This window comes from Rhinolophus sinicus, linkage group LG07 (genome assembly GCF_036562045.2).
Source record: "Rhinolophus sinicus isolate RSC01 linkage group LG07, ASM3656204v1, whole genome shotgun sequence".
Taxonomy (NCBI): domain Eukaryota; kingdom Metazoa; phylum Chordata; class Mammalia; order Chiroptera; family Rhinolophidae; genus Rhinolophus; species Rhinolophus sinicus.
In genome coordinates, this window is record NC_133757.1 from 82,922,347 (window position 1) to 82,944,016 (window position 21,670).

Below are 21,670 nucleotides of genomic sequence, written 5' to 3' on the forward strand. Positions count from 1 at the left end.
ACTATTTTACCACAAACATAAATGTTTAACATTTAAATATCTGTGTATTCATTTGTACATTTCTTGTAAGTACAAAGGTAAATTACGAAAAGAAAAAAAAAAATCCCTTTTCTCCCAGATGGCAATATTGTGGGGATGAAAAGATTTAGTCCAGATGTGCTATTGCTAATCTAGTATGCCACTGTAGAAAACACAAGAAACCAAAGTAGACATAAAATGTTAAGTGTGCCTGTGGCTTCAAATTCCTCTGTACCTGCCCTAGGGTTCTAAAAAAATTTAGCCTTGTTGAAGTCATAAATGTCCTGACTCAGATTTGCTCCCTTAGCATCCAAGCCTAGGAAAGAAAAAAAAAGATTCACTAAAATAAAATTGAAAATGCACTGTAAAAAAAAAAAAAAAAAAAAAAGAATAGTATAGTCTTTTACATGTCAAAGTTCTCTAGGGAAGAACACATACAAAACTGACCTAAAAATGGAAAATGCACCTGAGAACTTAAAAACACCCACCTCACGTCTTCTTGCCTATATAGAACCAAAATTATATTTATTGCCACAATCAATCTTGCCTCATTCACATTGTTTCCTTCAGTCTAGTTATATGTTAAAAGCCCAGCTGCTAATGGAAACGAAAATGAAAGGGCTGCAACAGTCAATGGTTAAAGGAATCCAATGAAAAGAATCACAAACATTGGAATCAAAACAGGTAAGCAGCCTGCTTACCCACAGTTAAGAAAAACCAATGTTCAGAAAGTTAAACACATCCCCAAGTTTGGGGTCTAGATACACCAGGTTGAGACAGAACCCCTGGACTGGGTCAGTCCCTGGGGAAGAAGGGAGGGACACTTGAGCAGCCCCAGGAATGAACTCTGGGAGCTCCACACACACCCCCTCCCTGTAAGCATGGAAGCGCTCCCTCCCCCAGGCTTCCATTCTCACAGCGAGGAAACTCTCAGCCTGATTCAGTTTAAGGTTCTGACCCAAATGAATCCCCAATTCATAAACCCTCTGTCCATGAGACAGGACTGATCTTTCCAGAGTTCTCAATGTGCAAAAATTACTCTCTGTGCCTACACTGTGGATACAAAACTCAACCGTAAGATCTAAAAATGTCAAGGACAAAAAAACTACAACCACAACCTCTGAATGCACATACATCATCACTCTCCTCCCTCCTTCTACACATGCACCCCCAGCTCTCCAGGGCTGCAGCTTCTCTCAGGGTAAAGGCCCCTCCACGGTAGGTGTGAGCAGGTAGGACACCTGCAGGGGAGGCTCCCCAGGAAGAACCACTGAGCCTTCAAGTACTTCCTTGAAGCTCCAGGACCTTAGCCTGGGTCACTGACCACAGGCCTCTCCCCACTCTAGATGCTTGGGACCACCATCACTTACATGAGGCTTTTATATAGAAAGGAAGGAAGAAAATTGTAAGGGTCTTTCACTAGCTTAATCAGAAAACTACTAATATCTATTCTTTTCAGAAAAAGATGTCAGTTAATTATATTTCCAGGGAAAATAACTGATTTGTAAATAATTACACTTGAGCACTTCTGCTCTTTAAGTCTAAACCCTGCAATTTGATTTGAAAATACCCAAAAACAGACCTCACAAATTTACTACACATGCTCAGGGGAAGATGGATGAAAGCATTCTACACAAATGAAATGCAATACTGGAATATTTTATTTTTCTGAAATTCACCTCTTTCTTACCTGTTTGGAACTATTGTATACTGTTTTCATGCTCTATTAATTAAACATATTATACCCCTATTTAAAAAACAGAGACTTAAGTAACTCAATAAATCTTTTCAAGGTGACAAACCGACGGAGTGGCAGTGCTGACAGGAGAAAACACCCAGGAAAGTTTCCCAAGAGGAATCTCCATCCGAAGGACTTCCCGGGACTAGGACGTCTGTGCCCAGGGAAGGTCCTGGAGGAGAGGAACGGGGATTTCAAGTTTTTCAGTTGGTTACTCTCGGCTTTCCTCTCATGTAAAATATCCGCAGAGAAAAAAATAACTCTTTAAAAATTTAGAGATTGGTCTTAGGAAGAGTTAGGCTAGGGGCACAGAGGTGTGGATTTGAGACCCAGAAGCACAAACATTTGAAAAATTCAGGAGAAAACGGGTCCCTCTGGGGCACAGGTAGGACTGGTGTCCAATTAATGAATGTCCAACCTATAGAAAAATTTTGTGTATTTATTATATCCAAACAGAGAATAAGCCTGGAAGCAAAATCTCAACAGACTGAGAAAAATGCTTCTTACAATGACAGTTTGCAGTTCTTTTATGCATTTGGAATTACCTGACCGTGGGAGACAGTAAGGCTGGGATTGGATTACAGGACAATTAACAAGATTATGTGCTCTCTGGAGGGTGGTTATTTTTAAGACTTCTGGAGAAAGAGGCATTTCAAAGGTGTGTTAACCTAAATGGACAAGAACAATGGACAGAGCTTGCTTAAGGCAAAGATAAACCTTTTACTAAAAGAGTTACGTGCCTGGGCGTCACTACCCACCATGACCTTCCCAGTTAGGAATTTACGATCAGATCACCCTGTGAGGTTACTTTCGGTTAGATTACAGTACTCCTTTTTCATCCACACTGGGGACCCCACAAACCACAGCTCCTCTTACCCACGAACCCCAAAGACCGCGTCAGGACTGTCCTTTCATGACCCTCCCCGTGATCACTGCACCATCTGGGGAGACGCGGGGCTGAGGGCGCAGGGCTGACCTGAGAGGCTCCGGGCCGGGGCCAAAGTCACCGTGCACTGTGAAAGGACAGGACTGGAGGGAGCAAATGCCGAACCAACCCCCACGCTGCATGCGGGAGGGGACTGAGGTCCCAGCAGCGCCCCCAATGGACTCAGGTCCTGAGACTTCCCAGGTGACCATAGAGAGGCCGGTCCCGCCATAGCCGGTTTCAACCGGTTCCTACCCGCCCCTCCTCCCATCCCTGCATCCGCACAGCACACTCACCATTTCTGTTTCCCGATCTCCCTGAATCCTTCCTACGACTCCCACGACCAGTACAGATCACAGCGCGACAGACGCCGCAGCCGACCCACTAGGGACCGTGAAGGGAAGCCCACACTCGAGCCTAAGTGCCTCTGGAGCCAGTAGGGATGTACATGCCATTGAGGTGCGTTGCCCCACCTACTTGTCCCAGGGATGCTCCTGATTGGACAGGTCCCAAGGCTGAGTGACAGCCAGCTAGAGAACTCCGGCGCCGCTGAAACAGCTTACCCTGGTGGGCAGGAACACGACCCAGCCTGGGATATTTGCATAAACAGAATTTTTGTAATCCTGGGGCTGCCTGTGTAGTTTTGTTTTGTTTTTTGTTTTGTTTTTTTTAACACGAAAACACACACTTTATTGCACTTAAGTTCTAAGAAAATTAAATTTCTAAGTGAATCAAACCAGACACAATCCCTTTAAAGGTTGTTTTCCTCCATCATGTCAAGTTATTACATTGGTAAAATTAACCAACTAAATCTGATTGTTTTAAATCAGACTATAAATAAAATAAAATAAATTAAAAAACAGGAGAAGGAAAAATATGATTGCCTAGGATACAGTGTTAAATCACTTTTGTATTTCAGCTGGAGTTGTGCCTCTTAGAAAATGAGACAAACCATTTGACTTTTTCATTGATTTTGTTTGCGTGTGATGCCTTTACTACAAAAACTGAGTTGTTTCTGCTTTGTCAGTTACTCAGAGCAATAAAACGGTAACAGTTGTTTTTGCAAATAATGTACAATACTAAGACTGACAGCAACTTTAATTTTGTGTTTTATATATTTTTAAAAGAGTTTAAAAGGTGCAGGTATAATCCTGCACCACGGATGCAGGCATGTGGGAATGGATGTACATTCACCCATTCACTACAGCCCTCAGAAAGAAAAGTTTTTTCATAAAACAGGCAGCAACAGCTCTCTTCCAAGGAACGTGTTTTAACTTTTGTCCAGATAAAAGAAAATAAGCTTTGCACACACTCTCAATTCTCTACTTGCAGGCAAACTTCAGTATTATCTGAAACTCTCCCATTCTCAGCCTCTTAGAGGCATGGAAGGTTCAAGTTTCAGTTCTGCCTTTGTTGTTTCCCCCCAGCTCTTTGTGAACCGGTGGGCACAGGTGTGCACGGGGAATCCTGATTCCGTTCCAGGTGGAGGACGTAAGAGCAAAACATGAGAGAGGCCAGGCCAGGCTACACCGGAACAAGAGGGTCCTATGTCCTCCAGGAGTCAAGGGCTTGGCAGTAAGGCTGTTCCTCCACTCATGGAACTGAGACCCTTGTTTAGAAATGCAGACACTTAAATGTGACTTCACCATCTGTAATAGAGTCTGGCTCCATTTTAGTCTTTGATCCTTCACAGCACTGAGCCTTCCACCCATTTCCTCCCACCTCCACTCATTTGGTCCTTAAGGGAAAGAGTCGCAGAGCACTTGGCTCTGGTGGGAAGTTGACACCTGCAGCCCCAGCCTGGGGACTAGAACTCTTCTCAGTCTAACCATAGGGTGTGAGATGTGTTCATTACATTCTCAGCTGTACATTTTACACTGAAGAAAATTTAATTTAGATCAGTTTTTGCATCAGTCCCTAGAGAACTTTGAAATGCAAACAACTGGAATATCTGTAAGACAATTGATTTCTATTTTTAGTTATATAAAAATAACAATAAATGGTTATGTAAATATGGGATAACCTGGAAACTTTTTCCTTCCAGATTTATTGAGGTGTAATTGACTAATAAAATTGTCTATATTTAAAGATTACGTGATTTGATATGCATATACTGTATAGAATACTTGAAATTTGCTAAAATAGTGACTTAAGCGTTCTCACAACACAGACAAAAATGTAACTATGTGAGATGATGGATGTGTTCATTAACCTGGAAATACTAACATGCCTCAGAGACTGGACTGTAAAACTCTTAATGCATTTATTTATTTATATGATGTGGGAAAGATGTTAGGAAAATTTGCCTTCATTGGCTGATGTGAGGTTTTGTCTGTTAGTTTTTTGTACCTTTGTCCCCCAGATGAGAGACTGCATGTGACGTAGCTTTTTGTTCCCTTGCATGTGGAGGACTGCATGTGAGGTTTGTCTGTTTGTCCCCTCACATGTGGAGGACTGCATGTGAGGTAATAGTTAGCTTTCGTCTGTCAGCTTTTTGTTCCCTCCCATGAGAGACTGCACATGAGGTATCCATTAGCTTAGGGTTAAGAGAATTTCTCCCTCATCTTTTTCCTGGCAGGAGAGATATAGGATGATATTGCTTTCTGTCTGTTTTGCCCACATCAGCAGATGAGGTAGAAAAAGTAACTAAGTTATATCAGAATGACGTAACAGGCATGTTGCCAGGCTTTGGAAGGCCTTGGGCCAATGATCCCAGGCGAAAACAGTAAATATTGTTTGTCCAAATGAACTGGCTCTTCAGCCAGACAAACAATATTTTTTTATCACCATAACTACTGGACCCTCCCAGAACTGGCCTTTCCCTGAGGGGGAGGCAGGAACAAGGAGCTTGGCTCTAAGGTACATCTGAAAAAATATACGACAGACTTCAGTTGGCAGTGTGCATTTCGTCATTTTGTCATTTGTCATTGGTGATTCTTCATCATGTTAACATTTTGGGAACTCATATACAACACACAGCTTACAACACCAGGAGACACCCTGACTTCCAGCCACAGACCTGGCGAGGTATGGCTGGTTCCCAATCTCTTCAGTGTTGTTCTCCATGGTTAGCCTTCTTGAGAACTGGTTAGCATTTAGGAAACTTGTATGCAGCTTGAAGCTTGTAACATCAGGAGATGCCCTAACTTCTAGCAACAACAACAGCAACGGCAACAGCAGCAACATTCTTGGGAACTAGCAAGCAGCAGTGGGAGACGCCTCAGCTTTCCCAGCTGCAGACCTGGCAAGATTTTGATTCTTGACCTTTCCACTGTTGTTTTTCCTACGGTTTGGTGAGCTTTTGGCATCTATTGTAATAGTTGCTAACCTCTAGAGTTTATTACTGCTTTTAGATACTTCTTATTGATTTTATTTGTGTATTTAGTCAAGTGATTTTTGATCAATTGTAAACATATATTGAGATCTCTTAAACTTGTATGTGTGTTTACTCCTTTGACACAACATTGTTACCAACATATATAGTTTAGTCTTAACCACCTTTACTTCTGTCATTAGCACATTCTTTTTTTTAAAAAAGATTTTATTGGGGAAGGGGAACAGGACTTTACTGGGGAACAGTATGTACTTCCAGGACTTTTTTCCAAGTTAAGTTGTTGTCCTTTCCATCTTAGTTGTGGAGGGTGCTGTTCAGCTTCAAGTTGTCCTTTCAGTCTTAGTTGTGGAGGGCGCAGCTCAGCTCCAGGTTCAGTTGCCCGTTGCTAGTTGCAGGGGGCGCTGCCCACTATCCCTTGGGGGAGTCGAACCGGCAACCTTGTGGTTGAGAGGACGCTCTCCAACCAACTGAGCCATCTGGGAGCTCAGCGGCAGCTCAGCGGCAGCTCAGCTCAAGGTGCTGTGTGCAATCTTAGTTGCAGGGGGCGCTGCCCACAATCCCTTGCCGGACTCAAGGAATTGAACTGGCAAGCTTGTGGTTGAGAGCCCACTGGGGAACCGGCAGCCTTCGGAGTTAGGAGCATGGAGCTCTAACCGCCTGAGCCACTGGGCCGACCCCAGCACATTCTTTTAAGTGCCTGCCTTTTGCTATTGCATACTGCTAAATAAATGGATTAGATATTGCTAAATAAATTAATTAGCCGCTCTCTAGCATGTCCCTGCCTTTTCTTTTCCCTGCTCATTACACACGAACAACTTTTATTGATATAATGCATATACTGTGCACCTCGTTAAAGTGTACAATTCAAAGATTTTCATGTTTGTATATGTGTGCATCACCCCAATTTATGAACATTTTTATCATATCAAAAATAAAAACCCTCTCCCCTTTAGCTATAATTCCCAAACTTCTCATTTTTCTCTCTAATCCCCAGCCCCAGGCAATCACAAGTTTACTTTCTGTCTACAGGTTTCTCTATCCAGGGCTTTCATACGAAAGGAATTCTATTATCTATGATCTTTGTGATTGAGTTCATTGATACAGCATAATTTTTTCAAAGACATCATGTTGTAACATGTTTCAATACTTCATTTATTTTTATGGCTGAATAATATTCCATTGGATGGATAAAACACGTGTTATCTATTCATCCATTAATGTACATTTGGTTTGTTTTCACTTTTTGGCTACTGTAAATAATGTTGTTATAAACTTCATGTACAAGTCTTTGTTCAAACTGTGTTTTCATTTTGGGGGGCATATACCTGTGAGAGGAATTGAGGAATCATATGGTAATTTTAAAGTTTAATATTTGAGAAACTTCCGGATGGTTTTTCACAGTGGCTGCACCATTTTATATCACACTACCCATGAGGGTTCAAATATCTCCGTGTGTCCTTGACAACGTTAGTCATTGTCTCACTCTTTGATTCTAGCCATCCTGGTGGTTGTGAAGTAGTTATCTCAGTGGGGTTTTGATTAATGACTTCATTTCACTTTAGCATTTCGTGGGTAATGATGTCCAGCATTTTTTACGTGCTGTTGACCATTTGTCTACCTGCCTTGGAAAAAGGTGTATTTAATTGAGTTGTTTGATTTTCTATAATTAAGTTATAAGGTCTTTAGATACAAGTATCTTATCAGATATATTTGCAAAATTATGCATTCTATGGGTTGTATTTTCACTCTCTTGCCTAAAAGAATTACTTGTATAAAATAATATTGAATGTCAACTGTCACTAAAAATTTTTAAGGGGGAAAAGGTAAAGGGGAATAAGAGGATCAAATTTCCAGGTATAAAACAAGTAAGCTATGGGGATGTAATGTACAGCGTAGGGAATATAGTCAATAATATTGTGATAGCGTGGTACGGTGTCAGATGGTTACTGGACTTATCATGGTGATCACTTCTTTAGGTATATAAACTATGGTGTACACCTGAAACTAATATAATATTATATGTTAGCCACATTTTAATAAAAATCTTTTTTAAAATGTATGTAAAGGGAAAAACACAAAACTTAAAAATATATGGCTATAAATAGGAAAAACAAAAACAAAAACCCCAAAAATAAAATAATCAGTTTTTTGGGGGATAGAAAGTATAGCATAAGGAATACAGTCAATAATATTGTAATAACTATGTATGATGTTAGATAGTTGCTAGATTTATCAGGGTGATCACTTCATAAGTTATGTAAATGTCTAATCACTATGTTGTACACTTGAAAGTAATATATTGTCCGAGTATGTCAACTGTAATTGAAAATAAAAAAAATTATTTCAAAAATTTACTTGTAATTGTGGTGATATGTAAATGCTACAAAATTTACACTTTGTAAGTATATCGTTCAGTAAGGAGGACACTGACATTGTAAAACCAATCTCCAGGAATACTTTCAGCTTGCAAAACAGGAACTCTGAACCTTTTAGACACAACTCATTAATCTCTCCTCATCCCAGCTCCTGGCAACAACCATTCTACCTTTTATCTCTATGAATTTGACTATTCTCGGTATCTCATATAAATAAAATCATATACTGTTTGGTGTTTTATGACAAGCTGATTTCACTTTCATCCATGTTGTAGCATGTGTCAGAATTTGCTCTTTTTTTAAAGCTAAATGATATTTTGTTGTATGGATGTGCCAACTTTTTTTTGCTCCATTCATCTGTTGTTGAACACTTGGGTTACTTCCACCTTTCAACTGTTGTGAATAATGCTAATATGAACACGAGTAAACATACATCTGCTTGAGTCCTGATTAAGAACTCAGTTCTTAATTTTTTGATGAACTGCCATGTTGTTTTTCAAACTGGCAACACAGTTTTATATTCCTAGCAATGGTGCAGGAGGATTCCGAAGGGTGTTCTCACTTTCTGGATGGTGTCCTTTGAAGCACCAAAGTCATTAATTTGATGAAGTCTCAACTACCAATATTTTTTCGTTATTGCCCTTTGTGTCATATCTAACAATATTTTGCCAAATCCAAGGTCAGGAATTTTTTCCTGTGCTTTATCTAAGTTTTTTGTAGTTTTGTCTGATCTTTGAACCTTTTTGGTAAACTCTAGTATGTGGTGCGACATAACAGTGCAACTTGTTTGTTTTGCATGCCATTGTCCAGTTGGCTCAGCACCAATTTATGAAAAATATTTAGGACAAAAAAATTATTTCCCCATTCTGGGTACCTTTTTCAAGTATCAGATGACCATAGATATTGGGGTTTATTTTTCAAATCTCAACCTATTCCACAGACCTGTATGGTCTATCCTTGGGTCAGTACCACACTATCTTGATTCAAAAGTTTGAAATCAAGACATGTTAGTCCTACTACTTTGCTTTCTTTTCTAATAATGGCTTGGTAATTCTGGTTCATTTGCAGTTCCACATAAATTTATGAAACAGCTTGCCAGTGTCTATAAAAATTACAGCTGGGATCAGGACAGGTATTGCACTGAATCTCTAGATCATTTTGTGGAGCAGTGGCATTTCACCCATGTTACATCTTCTGATCTACAAAACTGGAATCTTTACAATTTATACATTTATTAATTTCTTTTGACCATGTTCGGTAGTTTTCATAGTATGTGCTTGTACCTATTTTGTTAGATTTATTTATTTTATTCCTTTTGATTCTATTGTAAATGTATTTCTTTTCTTAATTTCATTATCAGATTGTTCATTGCAAGTGTACAGATACACAATTGATTTTTATATTTTGATCTTGAATCCTACCACCTTGCTGAACTCAATTACTAGTTCCAATAAGCTTTTTTAGTGGGTTCTTTAGAGATTTCTATATACAAGATACCTCATATAGAAGTAAAGATAGTTTTACATCTTCCTAACTAAAATCTGCACACATTTTCTTTTCTTACCTAATGGTTCTGGCTAAAATCTACAGTAAACTGGTGAGTAGAAGTGACAAGAGTAGACGTCCTTTATTCCCTGTCTTCAGGGAAAAGCATTCAGTCTTTCATGATCAAATATGATATTTGCTGTGGGTTTTCCACAGATGTTCACAACGAGGTTCGGAAATTTTCTGTTATTCTGGGTATGCTGAGTGTTATAATTATGAAAGGGTACTGGATTTTGTCAGTTATTTTCTTTGAGTCTATTGAGATAATCTTGCCATTTTTGCTTTTTACTCTATTGGTCTCATTTATTACATTAATAGATTTTGAGATGTTAACCCAAACTTTCAACCATGGAATAAATCCCTCTTGGTGTATAAGTCTTTGTATATTTTGCTGGATTGTGTTTGCTAGTATTTGTTGAGGGTTTTTGCATCAACATTCACAAAAGAAATAGGTATGCCTCAGCAAATGTGTATGAACGGTTGTCTCCATTCTATTTGTTGAAGAGTTTGTGAAGATTCCATACTAATCTTTGTAAGTTATGGAGAATTGTTTTGAAGTCACCTGGGCCTACGCTTACTTTGTAGGTGGGTTTTATTTATTAATTCAACCACTTCACTTGTTATATTTCTATTCAGATTTCCCAATTATTCATTTTTTTGTTACTTACCTCTTTTTTGTTTCAGGTATACAGAACAACATAGTGATTAGATATTTATATATCTCACAAAGTGATAACCCCAATAAATCTGTTACCACCTAACACTGTACATAGTTATTACAATATTATTGACTATGTTCCCTATGCTGTACTTTAATTTCTGTGACTATGTTTTTAAAATTATAGTTGACATTCAATATTGTTTTATATTAGTTTCAGGTGTACACCAGAGTGGTTAGACATTTATACAATTTTTGAAATGATCCCCCAATTAGTCTAGTACCCACCTGACACGATACATAGTTGTTCAGATTTTCCATTTATGGTTGAGTTTTTTCAGTTGTTTGTGACTTTCTATGTCTTTGTCCATTTCATCTCAGTTATCTAGTTTTTGGTATATTCATTGAATTCCTTTATAATCCTTCTTATTTCTGTAATGACATTAGTAAGTTCCCCTTTCATCCTGATTCTTTGAGTCTGAATCTTCCCCCCCTTTTCTCTAGATCAATCAGGCTAAAGATTGTTTTATTTTGTTACTATTTCCGTAGAACAAAATAAAATATTTTGTTACTATTTCCATAGAACCACTTTTGGTTTTATTGATTTTCTGTATGATTTTTTTTTCTATTTCATTTATTTCTGCACTACTTTTCATTATTTCCTTTCTCCTTCTTTAGGTTTGGTACCACATTTTTTCAAGTCTGTTAAGCTAGAAGCTTAAATTATTGATTTGATTTTTTTCTTTGTTAATGTTAGCAAAAGTGACTATAAATTCCTACATATGATCTGTTTTAGATGCAGAACACAAGCTTGGACCCTTTTGGCATGCTATAATTTCTCTCAACATCTCTGGTGGTATTTTGCACTTTTCATGCACCTTTTGCCTGATATTTGTATGATCTCTACAGCTTTCATGTTGGTGCTGTTTGCAGATGTGACTTTTCTCATGCTTTTACTTTCAATCTACTTTTATCTTTGAATCTAAAGTGTGTTTCCTGTACATAGCATATATTTAGATTTTTTTTAAATTTGTGGTGACAATCTCTTCTTGTTTTGATTATGTAATTCATTCACATTTAGTATTATTGATATAGTTGCAAGTACACCTCCTATTTTAGTCTTTGCTTTCTACAGTTCTCATATTGTTTTTAGTTTCTCTACTCTTCCTTTGCCTTTGTAGCGTTTTTTTGCATTAATTTTTCCAAATGTAGCATTTTAATTTTTAAATGACTTCACTACATTTTTTGAAGTATTTTTGGGAGGGTTGCTCTACTGTTTAACATACACTTCTTAATTTGTAAGAATGAGCTTCGGGTTTATATTAGCTTAATTCCAGTGATACATGGAAACATTACTCCTATATCACTCTATTCCCCTTTGCCATTTTTGTGGTATTATTCTTATGCAGGTTATATCTGTTAATAATATAAATGAAAAATATAGTTACACTTCTTTACCATCTTTAGTCATTTCCTCAGCCCAGTACAGCTTTGCTCACAACCATGTCCTTTGTGCTGTTAATGGCAAACACATTATACATTTTAGTTTACAACCAAATGAAAAAAGATCAATCAAAAGTTTAAATGTTAGAATACTTTATAAGAAAACCAAATAATTTAATTTTAACCCCAAAGTCTTAGTGTCTCCTTGTGTTTACAGGCTTAGCACAGGAAAGCCCACTAGCATAGAGAAAGCTGCTGGAACCTGATGTAATAAAGGTCCACCCTGTTAGCCATGGCTGGATTTTCCTGATTTCCATCCAGCCAACTGCGCTCTAAATGGCAGAAAACACCTTCATGCTGTGTGCATTTGACTTACTGAACTCACTTGGCTGGGTAGAGATTTTTATGGTAACTGCAGACACTTTAAATGCAGCCTGTCACTTAGAGGTCCATAAGTGACTCGGCTGAATTGTAAAGAATTTCCCCAGTTAATTCAGGACTCCAAAGATTTTAAACCCCTAGAACTCTGAGCAGGGTTTTCCAACCTCTGCACTACTGACATTTGGGGCTGGATAATTCTTTGTGATAGGGACTGTCCTTTGCATTGCAGGACATTGAGCAGCATCCCTGGTCACCACCCTCTAGATGCCAGTAGTTCGCCCTCCTCCCAATTTGTGACAAGCAAGTTTCTCCAGACATGGCCAAAAGTGTGTGTTTTGGGGGGGCGGGGCAATAAGGGGAGCAGAATGGCCACCACGTACCATGATGGGTGGAAATCTCGGAGGAGGGGTTGGCTGTGTCCCAACCTGGAAGCGAACAGCAGCTTCAGTCTCACCTGAGGGAAGAGCTGAAGCCCCAGGGCAGGAAACAGGGCTCCCATGAGCAATGGAGGGAGGTCATGACTGGGGGTGAGGTCACGCCCCCTCCATGTACGCAGACTGGGACCCTGGCCCCTGCCGGTTCAGTGAATCCTGCCCCTCAGGTGGGTTTTGGTCCAGAAGTGCTGAGAAGACTCGCTGACCTGGGTTGAAAAGATTGAAAAGAACTTAAGGGTGTCATGAACTCTCTTCCAAATCATATTTACTTTATTGCATTAATAACATTCTTTTTCTAAATTAATACATTTTTGCAACAAATATTTATTAAGCACCTGTAATATTCTAGGTGTTGGAGACAATGGGTATCTTCCTCTATTCCTCAGCACTGAAGTATGCTCAAACGTCTGCTATCTTAAAGGAAACGAATATGTTAAAATAGCACCTATTTGACCTTCAGCTAAAGTGGAATAGTACATACACATACTCTACACACACATACCACCTACACATACTACAACAAACCTACAAAGATGAATACAAATATGGCTCCTATGAAACTCCAGATAAATCCTCCCCCGCCCCAGATATATTGAAATTGACATATAACATTGTGTAAGTTTAAGGTATACATTGTGATGATTTGATGTATGTATATATCGAAAAATGATAACCACAATAAGATTAGTTAACACATCTATCAACTCACAGTATGAGGGCTGTGTGTGTGTGAGTGTGTGTGTGTGTGTGTGTGTGTGTGTGTGTGTGTGTGTGTGTTCTGTCAGGGTGGGGTAAATTGCACCTTCTTGGAAGGTGGCAGAGCTCCCTTTCCCTTGGGAATCATTCCTGTGCACTCTTGCAGGCTTAGCTATCCTATGCTTTGTCCAGCCAAGTCCAACAGAAACAATAATGTACCATAAGGGTTTTCAAATTTTTGAATAACACATTTAAAAAATAAAAACAAATTAAGTGCACTTTTTAAAATTCAATTTTTGGGGGTAACATTAGTTAATAAAATTATGTTTCAAGTGTACATCATCTACATATTGCATTGTGTGTTCACCACCCAAAGTCAAGTCTCTTTCCATCACCATATATTTGACCCTCTTTTCCGTCTGGCAACCACTAAACTGTTGTCTGTGTCTATGAGTTTTGTTTCTTTGTTTGTCTCGTTCCTTTGTTGCTTTCAGTTTTATGTCCCACATATGAATGAAATCATATAGTCTTTAATTTTTTGTCTGACTTACTTTACTTAGCATGATATTTTCAAGATCCATTCAGGTTGTCACAAATGAAAGTATTTCATCTTTTCTTATGGCTGAATAATATTCCATTGTATATATGTATCACATCTTTATCCAATTATCTATTGAAGGACAATTTAGTTGTTTCCATGTCTTGGCTACTGTGAATAACGCTGCAATGATCATAGGGGTACATATATCTTTATGAAAAAGGGTTTTGAAATTTTGGGGGACACTTATTACCCAGAAGAGGGAATGCTGGGTCGTATGTATTTCTATTCTTAATTTTTTGAGGCACCTCCACACTGTTTTCCATAGTGGTGCACCAATTTACATTCCCACTAGCACTGTACGAGTATGAGGGTTACTTTTCCTCCACAGTTTCTCCAACACTTGTTATTGTCTTGTTGATAATAGCCATTCTCACAGGTGTGAGGTGGTATCTCACTGTGGTTTTGATTTGAATTTCCCTAATAACTAGTGAAGTTGAGCATCTTTTCATATATCTGTTGGCTGTTTGTATGTCTTCTTGGGAGAAGTGTCTGTTCAGGTCCTCTGCCCATTTTTTTAATTGGATTTTGTTGTTGTTGTTGAGTTGTATGAGTTCTTTTCATATTTTAGATATTAGATCCTTATCAGAGGTGTTGTCTACAAATACCTTATCACATTTTCTTGGTTACCTCATTGTTTTGTTGATGGTTTTGATGGTTTCTTTGCTGTGCATAAGCTTTTTAGTTTTATACTGCCCCATTCATTTATTTTTGCTTTTACTTCCCTTGCGTTTGAGGTCAAACTCATAAAATCCTCTCTAAGGTCAAGGTCCATAAGTTAGTCCCAATTCTTTCTTCTATGCAATTTATTGTTTCAGGTTGTATGTTTAGGTCTTTGATTCATTTTGAGTTTATTTTTGTGTATGGAGACAAATTGCAGTCTAGTTTCATTCTTGCACGTGGCTGTCAATTTTCCCAGCACCATTTATTGAAGAGGCCTTCTTTTTTCCATTGTATGCTTTTGGCTCTTTTGTTGAAAATTACTTGCCAATGTAAACTAGGGTTTATTTCTGGACTCTCAATTCTGTCCCATTGGTCTGTGTCTGTTTTTCTGCCAATACCATGCTTTTATGATTATGTCGCTTTGTAGCATAAATTAAAGTTAGGAAGTGCGATAACTCAAGCTTTGTTCTTTCTTCTCAGGATTGATTTGGCTATTTGGGGTCTTTTGTGATTCCATACATCTGATGATTTTTTGCTGTTCTATTTCTTTTTTAAAGAAGCCATTTGGATTTTGATGGGGACTGCATTAAATCTGTATGTTGCCTTGGGTTAACATGTTTTAACTATGTTGATTTTTCCAATCCATGAATGTGAATTATCTTTCCATTTCTTTATGTCTTCTTCAATTTCTTTTAATGTCTTGTAGTTTCCAATGTAGAGGTCCTTCATGTCCTTTGTTAATTTTATTCCTAGGTATTTTATTCTTTTTGTTGCAACTGCAAAGGAATTGTTTTTATCATTCCTTTTTCTAAAATTTCATTGTTAGTATATAGGAAGGCAAGGATTTTTGTACATTGATTTTACATCCTGCAACATTACTATATTTGTTTACTGTTTCCAGTAGTTTTTTGTGGTGTCTTTAAGGTTTTCTATATAAAGAATCATGTTGTCTGCAAACAGATTTATTGATTTATTAGGTTTAAGGGATGCTAATTAGTAACCTGAAAACATATGAAAGTATAAAACTGGTCAAAGAAACTAAGAGTTGAATTTTTAAAGACATAAACCAAATTAACAAATGTTTAACTAAACTAAGAAAACAAAGAAAATAAATTACTAAAAACAGAAATAAAAGAGGAGCAATTATAATCAATACCACAGAAATACAAAACATCATAAGACTATTATGAACAATTATATGCCAACAAATTTAATAGAAGAACCAGATAAATTCTGATAAATATACAACCTACCAAGACTGACTCATGAAAACAGAAAATCTGTACAGCCCACATTATGTGTGAGCCATGTGCTTTGTGGGCTCCTTTTGTTCAATATGTGCATGTTCTGAATGAATGTCAAATAAATGTCCTCAGAGAATGTCATTAGTGTAACATCATACCTGTTCTCCTGGAGCAAGGTGGCTGCGATTCATATCCTGTCTGCAGAGACTGTGTGCAGTGGTAATGGTGCTGAGGTTCCCTGAGGGGGAACCAGGTAAAGGTATCATGTCCCTTCAGAGATAAAGGTCAACTGCAGCTGAGAGGCTGTTGACATAGGCACTGAGCAGACTAGACTTACCCAAATCTCTGGGAGCAAAATATTTACCAATAGCTGAGTGGATGGAGGCAGTAATTTCCATAATGCTGGGGATTGGAAATAGGGGCTTATTTGGTGTGACCACAGCCCCGCGGTTGCAGTAATCCAGTGTGAGGCGTCCCTCATTCTTTCCATGTTTAAGATCAGGACAAATTGGAGCATTAAAGGGGAAGCAGTATAAATAATCACTTCTTCCTAAACAGCTGTCTTGTAAGAGTTTTCAATCCTTCCAGGCCCTGTTTACTTTACACTGGGCCATTGCAAATAATTTAACTGAGGGCTAAGATCTCTGGGGTCCCTTTTTGTGAAGCCAATTAGGAAATGGCAAAGACTTAATATAAGTTTAGTTTATGAATCATTGGTTTGGAGCTTCACAAAAAGGGATTGACTATATGATACTTTAGGACAATTGATGCTATTGACCATGGTCATTTAGGTAACATCATAGTTCTCGTGGTTAAGGTAAAACATGCCTACCTATCTGGGTATTTATAAATATTTTTGGCCCAAGAGTTAGGAGCTTCCCCCAGGACAACTGCTTGCTTTATAGGGTTTAAGGACCTCAGCTAAAGTCCAGTTTAAAGTAATCCCTTCGCTGTGCCCCAGTGAGGCGATGGGTGTTGTCCCCTTAACACTGAGGGTCAGGATCTGGGCTGCAGTAGAGGCAGGGGCAGCAGCAGCAGAGGCACTGAGGGGTCCTGGGGAGCCCTCTGGTATGATGTGATCAGCCGGCCACCTACTGGATGCCTTTCCCCCCTCTCCTTTCTTTCCTTATTTAAATAACTGTTCTTTAGGAGTGACCACCCAATGTGCACACCATCAGGAAAGCTTGTTCAGATGACACAGAATCCAAAGACTACATTTCATATGAGAAACTGGTTCCAACACATGGGTGGGAAGATTGGGGTGTGACAGTGTGACAGGACAAGTCCAAAGAGAGAGAGTTTTCCTGCTCTACTCATCCGATCCTGACGCGGAGTCTTCTGAGCTGGGGGAGTACTGGCCAGTTCCTCTTCTTCAGAGTCCCTGCTCTGCCTTCTCTTCATTTTGCTCTTGTTCTCTACTGAAGAGCTCTTATCGCTGGACACAAACTCTTTGCTCTGGAAGCTCTCACTTAGCTGTCTTGACGACAACTTGGATGACGAACCCCGAGAGGGAACTGGCTTCTTCTCCATCTTTACCTTTACTTTATTCTTCTTCTTTGACTTGTCCCTCTTGGAAGACTCACCCTGCCCCCTTCCTATTCTCTCATGGCTTTTGCATATTCCCTCCTGGCATCCTCAGCCTGCAATCCCACTCCTCCTCCTGCTCTTTGGACATGCCTTTCCAGATCTCACCTGCCTTCTTGGAAAGATCCGTGATACTGATGCCGGGATGGTCTGACTTGATCTTCTCTCGGCTGGTGATGAGCCACAGCAGGTAGGCAGACATGGGCCTCTTGGGGGCACCGGGGTCTTTGCCCTTCTTTACCTCCATAGGCTTCTGTGCTATTGTGATCCTTGGCCATCTTGGTCTTTTTAAGCTGTTTCCATTTCTTCTCCTCCCAGTCACTGTCAGTCACCCTCATTACTGGAGGGGTTGCCAGAGGCACTGCTGTCAAAGTCCTCTGCCAAGTCTTCACCTAGGTTGAATGACTCATCAGTTTCTTCTCCTGAGTCATCGCTGCTTTCGCTGGATCTTCCGGACCTTGCCCTCCTTCTTCACCTGCTCCAAGTAGGCATCCTGCAGATGTTCGTCTGAGTCGGATAATTCCTCGTAGCTTGGGTTCATGCCCTCTTTCAATCCTCAGTTTTGGATGTTGAGTTTTTTTGCCTTGAGAAAATCAAACAGCCTCCCATACTCTCGTCCCTCTCAATGCTGCTGAAGGTGTCCTGAGTGCCCTGCCTGGTCTCAATTTCAAAATCAAAGGAATGTGTGCTGGTGTTGCCACAGGCAAAGCTGACAAAGGAGATCTCATCGAAGCTGATGTGCACGGGTGGACACAGATGAAGCCCTGCTCAGCAGCCACAGCATTCCCGAGCTCGCCTTGTGGGAGCAGGTGATGCAGTGGGCCCCGGAGTGCCCTGACAAGTTGCCCCGGACCGTGTCTTGCAGTTCACCAGCACCTTCATGACTCAGCTGACCATCTCGTAGAGGGATCCTGACATGTTCGTGGTGAGCCGCCCCTCAAAGAGCTTCCCCACTTCTGTCTCATTCAGTCATCCTTGGAGAAGAGGAGGATCAGGAAGTGGTAATGGGTCTGCCCTGCTTATGGGAGGGTCCAGGTTGATCACAAAGAACATCTGGCGCTGGTCCTTGGGCGGCAGCAAAAAGAGACACAGCACCGAGGTGTAGGGTCTCTTGTAGTCAGAGGTCTCGCCGTGCAGGCACCAGAAGGTGGGGTAGATCTGAGTGTCATATTGGCCTCAGGGAGTCAGATACTGCAGCTCCCAGAAGACACAGATGGTGTCCCCAGTGGCCTGGATCACATCCACCTAAGACGGAACGTTCTGGGCAAAGGCCTCCGTGGGGTCTGCGCCACCCTCCTGGGTAGGAGGCACACAGAAGTGCACCTCCATGAGATACCGCTGCATCATCGTCCTGGTGGAACTCCAATGTCACCTCATTTTTGCCTGTGGTGCACTGAGACACGTTGCTGAGGGGTATCTCGAAGACCGGCTGGTCCCCAATGTCAAACGAAAGCCGCTGCCCACCAAACATCCTCGTTTCCCAGTTCCAGCCCTTCACACATAGGTTCTTCTCCATTCACTCAAGGCAATAGTGAGTTTTGAGGAAATTAGAGAGTTTCTCAAACTCCGATTCTCGGAAGCCCTCGTAGCCCTGCAGACATGGCGATTCTTTGAAAGCAGTTTAAGGCCAGGGCCCAGAGCCACGCGGCGCCTGGTGCCTTCCGTCAACTCCCTGCCTGGACGGTGTCCACTTTGCCCATCTTACTGTTCCTAAAGACGGATTCCCTGACGGCTCAATCTCAGCCGACACTCATTCATGGAGCCTTTCACCCTCCTGATAGATGTCGATGAACTCCAGTGTTTCTGTCATGCAGACCTGTCCCTTTTGATCTCAACTAGGAGCTGGGCCCCAATTCCTGGATGGGTGTGCAGACACTCAGCAGGTTGGGAATCTCCTCAAGCAGCAGCCTCGTGAGGGCTGCAGACACGCTGGGAGATGGGCAGGAGGGAGGACAGGGACACGGGATGGCGGGGACACTGGGGAAGTTTTCCCGCATGCGTGCCCCGGGGTCCCACCCTCAACTTACATTTTTAAGCCAAAGCAACTAAAAATGTTATTTCTCTCACAGGGAATAAAATTACACAGTGCTTAGGGAAACCAGAGCCAAAGGGCTGCACTTTTCAGTAAATAAAGGATCCAAAAGAAAAAACACAAGTACTGGAATCAGCTCAGATGAGCAGCCTGCTTCCCACAGGACAGAAGGAACGCCGCTTTCACAAGGTTCCACATTCCGGACTCTCCAGGTTGAGATAGAACCCCTGGAGTGGGTCAGTCCCTGGGGAAGGACGGAGGGACACCTGAGCAGCCCCAGGAATGAACTCTGGGAGCACCCATACCCTCCTCTCCCTGGGGAATAATGGAAACGCTCCCTCTCTCAGGCTTCATCTCACAGTGAGGAAACTCTCAGCTGGATTCACTGTAAGGTTCTGACCCAAATGAACTCCCAATTCATGAACCCTAACCTAGGACAGAGAACTCCTTTCACCGACTTTCTCAATGTGCACAAATTATACTCTGAGCGCACCTGCACTGTGGACGCAAAACTCCTACCTATGTCTAGAAACAGGCCTGGGGAACCACAAGTAAAACCTCAGAAGGAGTATGTATCAACTCCCCTCTTCCACATGTACCTGCACCCCCAGCTCTCCAGGGCTGCAGCTTCTCTCAGTGTAAAGGCCCCTCCACGGTGGGTGTGAGCAGGTAGGACACCTGCAGGGGAGGCTCCCCAGGAAGAACCACTGGGCCTTCAAGTACTTCCCTTTGCAGCTCAAGGGCCTTAACCTGGGTCACTGACCACAGGCCTCTGCTCCCAGTCACACTGCTTTGGATCACGTGGATATTTTAAATGACACAAACCCAGTGTTTGAAGAATGCAGTAAAATCACAGAAACCCAATGTTTACGTGTAACAGAAGGAAGAAAACTATGAGGCATTTTTCAAGTTTGACAAGGAAAACCACAAGTACCCCGTTTCCCCAAAAATAAGACCTAGCTGGACAAGCTTTAATGCGTCTTTTGGAGCAAAAATTAATATAAGACACAGTCTTATATTATACAAGACCGGGTCTTATAATAAAAAATACACACACACACACACACACACACACACACACACACATAAGCCATTGTGTGTGTATAAGTGTACATGTGAGTTTTCACAAATGTATAGTATACTGCCATCAAAAGATGGAATACATGCCATCACCCAAGAGAACACTCTTATGGTGCCCATTTGAATGAAACCCCTCAATAATGTTACTTAACACTAAAAAACATGAAAAAGATTTAATTTTCTTTGCTCTTTAATAAAACTTGAAGCTACTACCTGTATTTTACAGTATTCCAGAAAATGTGCTAGAACTCTAAGCATTGAGGATGGAAATGAATCCTGTGAAGAGCAAAACAGGCAGTGGGGGCTGTGTGGTTCATTGAAACAAAAGGCTTCCAGCCACTCATGTAAGAAAAAGATGTTAAAATTTTCCCACCTCTCCTGTTACACCCAGTTAGGATATTACTTGAAATGATACCCCTCTCTGCAGCTCACTCCAGTTATTCCTTGGATAATTTCCTTACACACCCATATCTCTTTGTGGTGGTTCCACTGGGGAATAGCAATGGACCTTCAGAGATATCACCTTACGCATAAAGTAAACTTGGGATGGGCTAGAACGGTGCACATGAACGTAACTCTTTCTCCAACTGGGAGGGCTCCATGGTGTCATGGGGTATATATTGTGTCACTCAGTGTGTACAGCAGCAATGTGAAAATGCCAAATACTGCATCATTTTATATATTTAAAGGCAACTGATAAATCCTCTCAAATGATGTTAAACACTGAAAGACACCACAAACATCTATGGCCACAATCAATACGAAGTCTCAAATTCCATAAAATGATGTCTAAACTCATGACCAAATATTCTATACATAAAATTTGTAAGAATTGTATAAATGAAGATCAACCACATCTATATCTTTGTCTCTTATTGTTAATCAATGAAAGCAGAACATCCTATATTGTCACCCATTATTT

General features: G+C 40.5%; 1 pseudogene; it reads right to left on the reverse strand.

Annotated features, from left to right (window-relative positions):
- Positions 1 to 17,232: 17,232 nt before the first annotated feature.
- On the reverse strand, positions 17,233 to 19,446 carry LOC109454318 (FACT complex subunit SSRP1; annotated as a pseudogene).
- Between the last annotated feature and the right edge of the window lie 2,224 nt (positions 19,447 to 21,670).